Genomic DNA, 6,221 nt, shown 5'->3' on the forward strand with positions numbered 1-6,221 from the left:
TAATCAATGTCTGACGTCATAGGGTGAAAAGACGCTCGTGTGACCCTTGAAACGACCTCGCACTACAGTCAGATCTTCGAATAGTAGAGGCCGTCGAAAGTATCAAAAACGAAACGAAATATAGATCTGTATTTTAATCGGATTGGAGTGAAATGTTTGTATTCTATAAACGTAATGTCTAACACATTATTTGAACCATGTATGTTTTTTGATTAAATATTAGACAGCTTTGAGATAGCAATAATGTAGAATAAATGCTTGCATTGTTTAAACTACATTTGTTAAACTAAACATACATTATGACGTCACATTAATAATGATGTCATTGTAATAATCATATTAAACATAGATTATGCAAGAGCTAAATCTGTCTATTGCAGGTTTTTCTTTAGGCCTAAAATGTTATCTAAATTATTAATTACACATTTATTAACAAAACAAGACCATAATCGACTCTCGATGGCATCGGATACTCGAGATTTTAACTAGATTAGAACGGTTCGCCATTTAAAAATTTAATGTAAAATTGGGAAAGCGAGGCTAAGTCCCGATTTCAATATTTCTTTTTTCATCATCTAATTTTGAATTATTATAGCAAGAATGGCCAACTCTTTATTAAAACTCTTAACTAATGTATCTTTAACTATTCCCCAGATTCAAAAGAAAATACATCCAAAACAGTTTTCTGTGAACACTGTGGGGTTCTTCAGAAGCAGATAAGAGAATTAGAAGCGAAGCTGGATAAAGCCAACAATAAATTGGAAGATAGTCGATATGTTGATATACCTGTCAATACCTACACAGGTATGTACATTTATATATACCTACAGTGTTTTATCAAAATTCAGATTTTTCACTCAAATTTTAAAAAAACGCCCTTGAACATGTGTAACAGTTTGGTCCTTAAAACAATTTTGGTTCTTTGAAAAATTGTTACTTTACTCTGTCTATAGAGTCAAATCACACACACTTGATAAACGTGAATAGATAGTTATACATAAAAAAAAAACCCAGTGATATTTTGGTAAAATCATAACCATTGTCAAGATATCCATCAAGTTCTGTCTGTTAATTGACCTATGGTTGGTAGGCTAAATAAGGTAATGTCTCCTCCTTTAGTCCTGTGAAATAAAGAGATTTATTCCACATTTGGGATGGAAATTAACGTCAAGGCTATCTAAGACGTACAGAAATTAGGGGGTATAAATTAGGGTGTAGAGCGAAATGGATCAAAGCTCATTCAGATATTCCTAGCAGCTATTATTATTGAGGACGAGGAACATTTAAAGCCATTACAGCTTAGCAATAAAGTTGTAAAATCATTGATTCTGTAGTGTTATTACGATCATGAAGAAACAAGTCCGATAGCTTGTTAAGCCATGGTCTGGCTAAAGCTAGATTTGTCTGGAATGAAAGCAATACTGATGGTTTGCTCCACTGATGTAAATCTTGTTGACCATTTAGGGAGCAATGGTGCCTTAGTAAGACGTTGGCTCGCTAATCTGGGGTCCCATGTTCGATCCCTGTGTTGGCCGAGAAAGTTCATCGCGTCTTTCCGGCGTGGTTCCTCCTTGTCAGTAGTGCAGGACAACAGAACAACGTATGGCCGGTCGGATTTTGACGAAACGCCGCAGTCCCGTGTACACATTGGTGTGTACATAAAAGATCCCTTGACAGTTGGAATTCGATACAAGAGTAGGCTGTAGAGCCACTGTCAGGCAAAAATCCCCTCATACTACACTGTATGGCGTATGCCCGTCTTCATAAGACCAATCGTAGCAGAACAGTAGGACGTTAAACCACGTTTCATTTGGAGACAGTCCTTACAATCCTATAATCCTCTAAGTCAGTTTTCAAAACTAAAATGTTTAAATTTTGAATGTTTGCTGGGACAGGTAGAGGCACCTCAAAACAAGGAAAGTAATATGCCTCGACCAAGTAGACCTCCCCACTTCCATTATGTAGCTTTTATTTTCAAGTGAAATATAATACAATTTCTAAGTATTATTGTGTAGAAAATATAAACCATTATTCAGAAAATATGAAACTATCGTTAAAACATGTAAATTCTGATGAACGAGTCGTTATTATATTTTTTACAGACACCGTATTGCCCTGAGCCTGTAGAGTTAATAAAAGAGCAGCAGAGAAATATAAAGTAAGCAGGCCTATTTATAAATCGGGGGGTTGGATGGCCGAATGGTTACCACGTGCGCGCTGTATCATAAGGCCTGTCATTGAGTCAACTGGCGTGGTTTCGAATACAAGGAGTATGGTCGCCTGTCCAACCTCGTGGGTTTTTTCCGAGTCCTCTGGTTTCCTCCCACTGCTAAAGACCCCTACGAGCTACGAGCAACACCCCCCAGTCTATTTATAATTCATTCATTGTTAATTTGTTGTTTCAGTTTCAGTAAAGTCCCCCACCCCCACCCCAATAAGCAGGCCTATTTATAATTCATTTGTAGTTCCCCCCCCCACCTTTGTTTCATTTTGAGTGATGCCTGTATCATTACAATCCCAGGACTATACAACACAGTTGGAGGTTACGGTTGGGTTGGAACCCCGAACCCATTCACTTATACAGATGTGACGTCATCCTTTGATTGGGTTGTCGAATGGTTTAAAGCATGCTCGTTGGATCATAATGTCTGCCATTAAGTCACGTGGCGCGGTTTTGAATCCCCGCCTGTACGTGACAAGGAGTGGGATCGCGAGCGAATTATTGAAGTAGTACTGAATCATATGTTAGTTACGAAATGACCTAGGTTTGACACACCCCCCCTCTCTCTCTCTCTCTCTCTCCCCGCCCACCGCCCCCACATCTATTTGTATACATAGCTATATTATTTTGTTTCAGATGATTGAACTCTGTCATGGGTATGGTGTGTTCATATATCCATCAGATCTCGTCCACGTCAAGAAATTATTCGAGAAAACAAAGAGTGGACAATCCGTGACTCGTCACCTTCTGAGCGTCATGTTTACAAAAGAAGAGCTATGTTTTGGTTCAGTATCAAAAGATCCTAAACCTGGTCTGGCGTCATTGGATGCAACCGTAGTTCAAGCCATTAGAGGTAAAATTTTGTTTTCACAGTGTGGCATGGTTACTATGGTGCCAGCATATTAACACCACGTTCGATCTCGGTGTAGGCCGAGAATATTTTTCGAAATTTTCCATTCCGGTTTCTTCTTGTCAATGGTGCTGGGCGGTGTGTCTGACAAGGACAAGATCTAGCTCTTGTCAATGGTGCTATGGGCGGGGTGTCTGACAAGGTCATAATCTAGCTCTTGTCAATGGTGCTGGGCGGTGTGTCTGACAAGGTCATAATCTAGCTCTTGTCAATGGTGCTAGCCGGGATGTCTGACAAGGACACGCCTCTAGCTCAAATGGTTAACAGAAAATCGGGATTTATCCGTGTCATGCTAAAAAAGGCGCTTGACAGTTGGTTCAGACCCTGCACTGTAACAAACATATCCATGTAAAAACGTAAAAAAATTACGGAAACAAAAATTACCATGAAAATTTTATCCGTATTTATTTATCCTTTAATTTACAGAAATTCCTTCAATTAACATAAATTCCATTTGGTAAATTTTGTTTCCTGAGCATGAAGGTGATAAAAATTTCATTGAACGAACCATTGACTTTATACGTGTGCATTAATGACTTTATTTACTGTCCGCTTCCACCGAAGTGATATCGAAGGAAATCTTTAAACGTAACCTCTGTTCGCTAATATAAGAATCGAGAGCAAGGTATCACAGACCGCTACTCGACGGTGGTTGGAGGCTTTCAGATGTGAGTTTGCGGTATTATCAATTTGCAGGTATGTAGACGCTGTCATAGAGACAAACCGACTTACACTGGCCAACCGGTTATACTATCCAGATTCAAGCGTGCTTGATTACCAGATGCTACCTTTTCACACACGCAGCGTTAAAACATATTTTTACACATTTATGAAAATACTTACAATCTGATTACCGTATGATGAATAACAATAAACTTTATAGATCTTATAAATAATGGAAATTAGATATACATGTCAATTAATATACCAAACGGTACAAAATATGATTCTTCATATTATGGTTAATATATTGAAATGAGTACTTTAACATGATAATTATTAGGAATGATTATATATGTATACGATTACTTATCGGTACCGATAACAGAATTACAGAAGGGAATAAAACATTATATCCCTAATATTCACGAAACCTCCTGGTCATTCCACCATTTATTCCGTAAAATAACAGAATTAAGTCCATTATAGAAGGGAATAAAACATTGTTCCCTAAATGTCACGGAAATTTCCTGTTTAATATTGAATATTCCACTGAAATAGATAAAACACGTAATTTGAAGAAATAATTCATACTATTAACACAATGTCATCAATTGACACAAAAAAGGTGCTAAACTACTGAATTCGCTCACATTAAAAATGGATATTTTTTACAGTGTGGGGTTACCCAGCCCATACCTAATACATATTAGCCAACTAGACTGAAACAATGGCCATTTTATAATGTATGTTAATCATTTCAGATTACTGTGTAGCAATGTCAAAGGACAAGAACGTGGCCATTAATCAAGCTCTTCACAACAAATTAACCACGTACAGATATAAGGCGAGGTGTAGGGCAACAAGTCCTGAATACTGATCATTGACAGTGCTTATCTAGATGAAATTATGGATGACGAAACCCCCGTGCTTATTGAAGGAGTCAAGTCGCTAACTAACTCAATATCATCCAGTCTTCGACAATGCAAACAGAAACGATTGATGTTTCAGTCAAAATGAAAATATTAACATTGGCACTTGAATCGCGTGTAGAATGCTTCGGGTACCATTTGCATTAAGGGACTCGATGAAGGAGACTTAATATATCCCACGTAGAAGAATATCACCTTTTAAATTCAGACCCTTCGCGTATTTCGTCAAACATAACTGATTATAAATTACAGTATAATAGAAACGATTGAATGTAAATCAGGTTATATATATTCATAATACATTATTATTTGTTGCGATCTATTTGTGTCCATTACTGGGTGCCACAGAATAGAGATTTAGCTCTTTCTGGGTTGATTGCTTATTATATTCAAATACTAGATTGGTGGGGAAAACCCGTTCTTATTTAATCAAGATGCTGAGTTGGTGGAGAGATTTAAGGCCAAGAGTAGCAGAAAGATATCAGTAGAATATACCACAAGTTCCAAAATACCGATTATTGATAGTGCTTTTATTGCTGGGTTTGTGGGGGAAACACCGGATTGTTTAGTTAAAGTGCTGGGTGGTGGGGGATACCCTGTGATTATTTAATAAATATACTGGGTTGGCGGGGAACCCCGGGCTTGTTTAGTTAAAATATTGGGTTGGTGGGGAAATCCCGGGCCTGTTTAGTTAAAATACTGGGTTGTTGAGGAAAATAAATTTATCTTTAAATTGAATCCGACCTCTGTTTTATTGTCTCTGAAACATTTCCACCGCGGCGCCCTAACCTAACCAGGCGGTGTGGCGTGTTTCATTGACTTGAAGACCATGATGAAAATGACCGTAAATATAAAAGTAAATATAATCAATCGCTGTTTTAATGAAATGCAAATATGCTTGTTTTTGTTCAGTTAATATCGATGTGATTCATGATGTCATAAATCAACCTCTTCTATGTACCAGTTTGCATACATGAAATAAAAGGGAGTAAAATGAGATTTAACCTGTTACGAGTTTGCTCCAACTGGGCTAATGAAGACGGACATACGCCGCTACGCCCTCCTCTTATATCGAATTCCAACTGTCAAATGTACGTCAAAGTGTTCACCGGAAAATCACAGAGAACTTTCGAAATCAACAACGGGATTGGACCACTTGCCCCTAGTCAACGAATAACTTAGCCACGGCCACGGCGGCTCCCATTTTTTAAAGTATCAAATATATCAAGTATCATCAAGTCTATAATACCCGCCCTTGTCTTCTGCCCCGATTGGGTTAACAAAGACGGACATACGCCACACACAAGGCGCTATGAGGGGAAATTTAACCAGTCAACGACGCTACGGCCTACTTTTATGTCAAGGGTTCTGCACGGGACCTCAGTTTTCTGTACCATCCGAATGACTACACCTTTTTTCTTGCCAGGTCTGAAGGCCTACACCAGTGCCAACCCAGGATGAGTCAATAGGGGGACGATTAGGTTAACGTCCGCTTTAA

The 6,221-nt window shown here is 38.2% G+C and overlaps 1 long non-coding RNA gene across 1 annotated transcript; it reads left to right on the forward strand.

Annotated features, from left to right (window-relative positions):
• The first annotated feature begins 286 nt into the window (after positions 1 to 286).
• LOC130012231 (uncharacterized) lies at positions 287 to 5,461 on the forward strand. The gene is made up of 4 exons (XR_008787617.1): positions 287 to 804; positions 2,103 to 2,158; positions 2,858 to 3,074; positions 4,556 to 5,461. It is a non-coding gene; the product is annotated as an uncharacterized LOC130012231 (long non-coding RNA).
• Positions 5,462 to 6,221: the final 760 nt, after the last annotated feature.

This window comes from Patella vulgata, chromosome 3 (assembly GCF_932274485.2).
Source record: "Patella vulgata chromosome 3, xgPatVulg1.2, whole genome shotgun sequence".
In the NCBI taxonomy this organism is placed as follows: Eukaryota; Metazoa; Mollusca; class Gastropoda; family Patellidae; genus Patella; species Patella vulgata.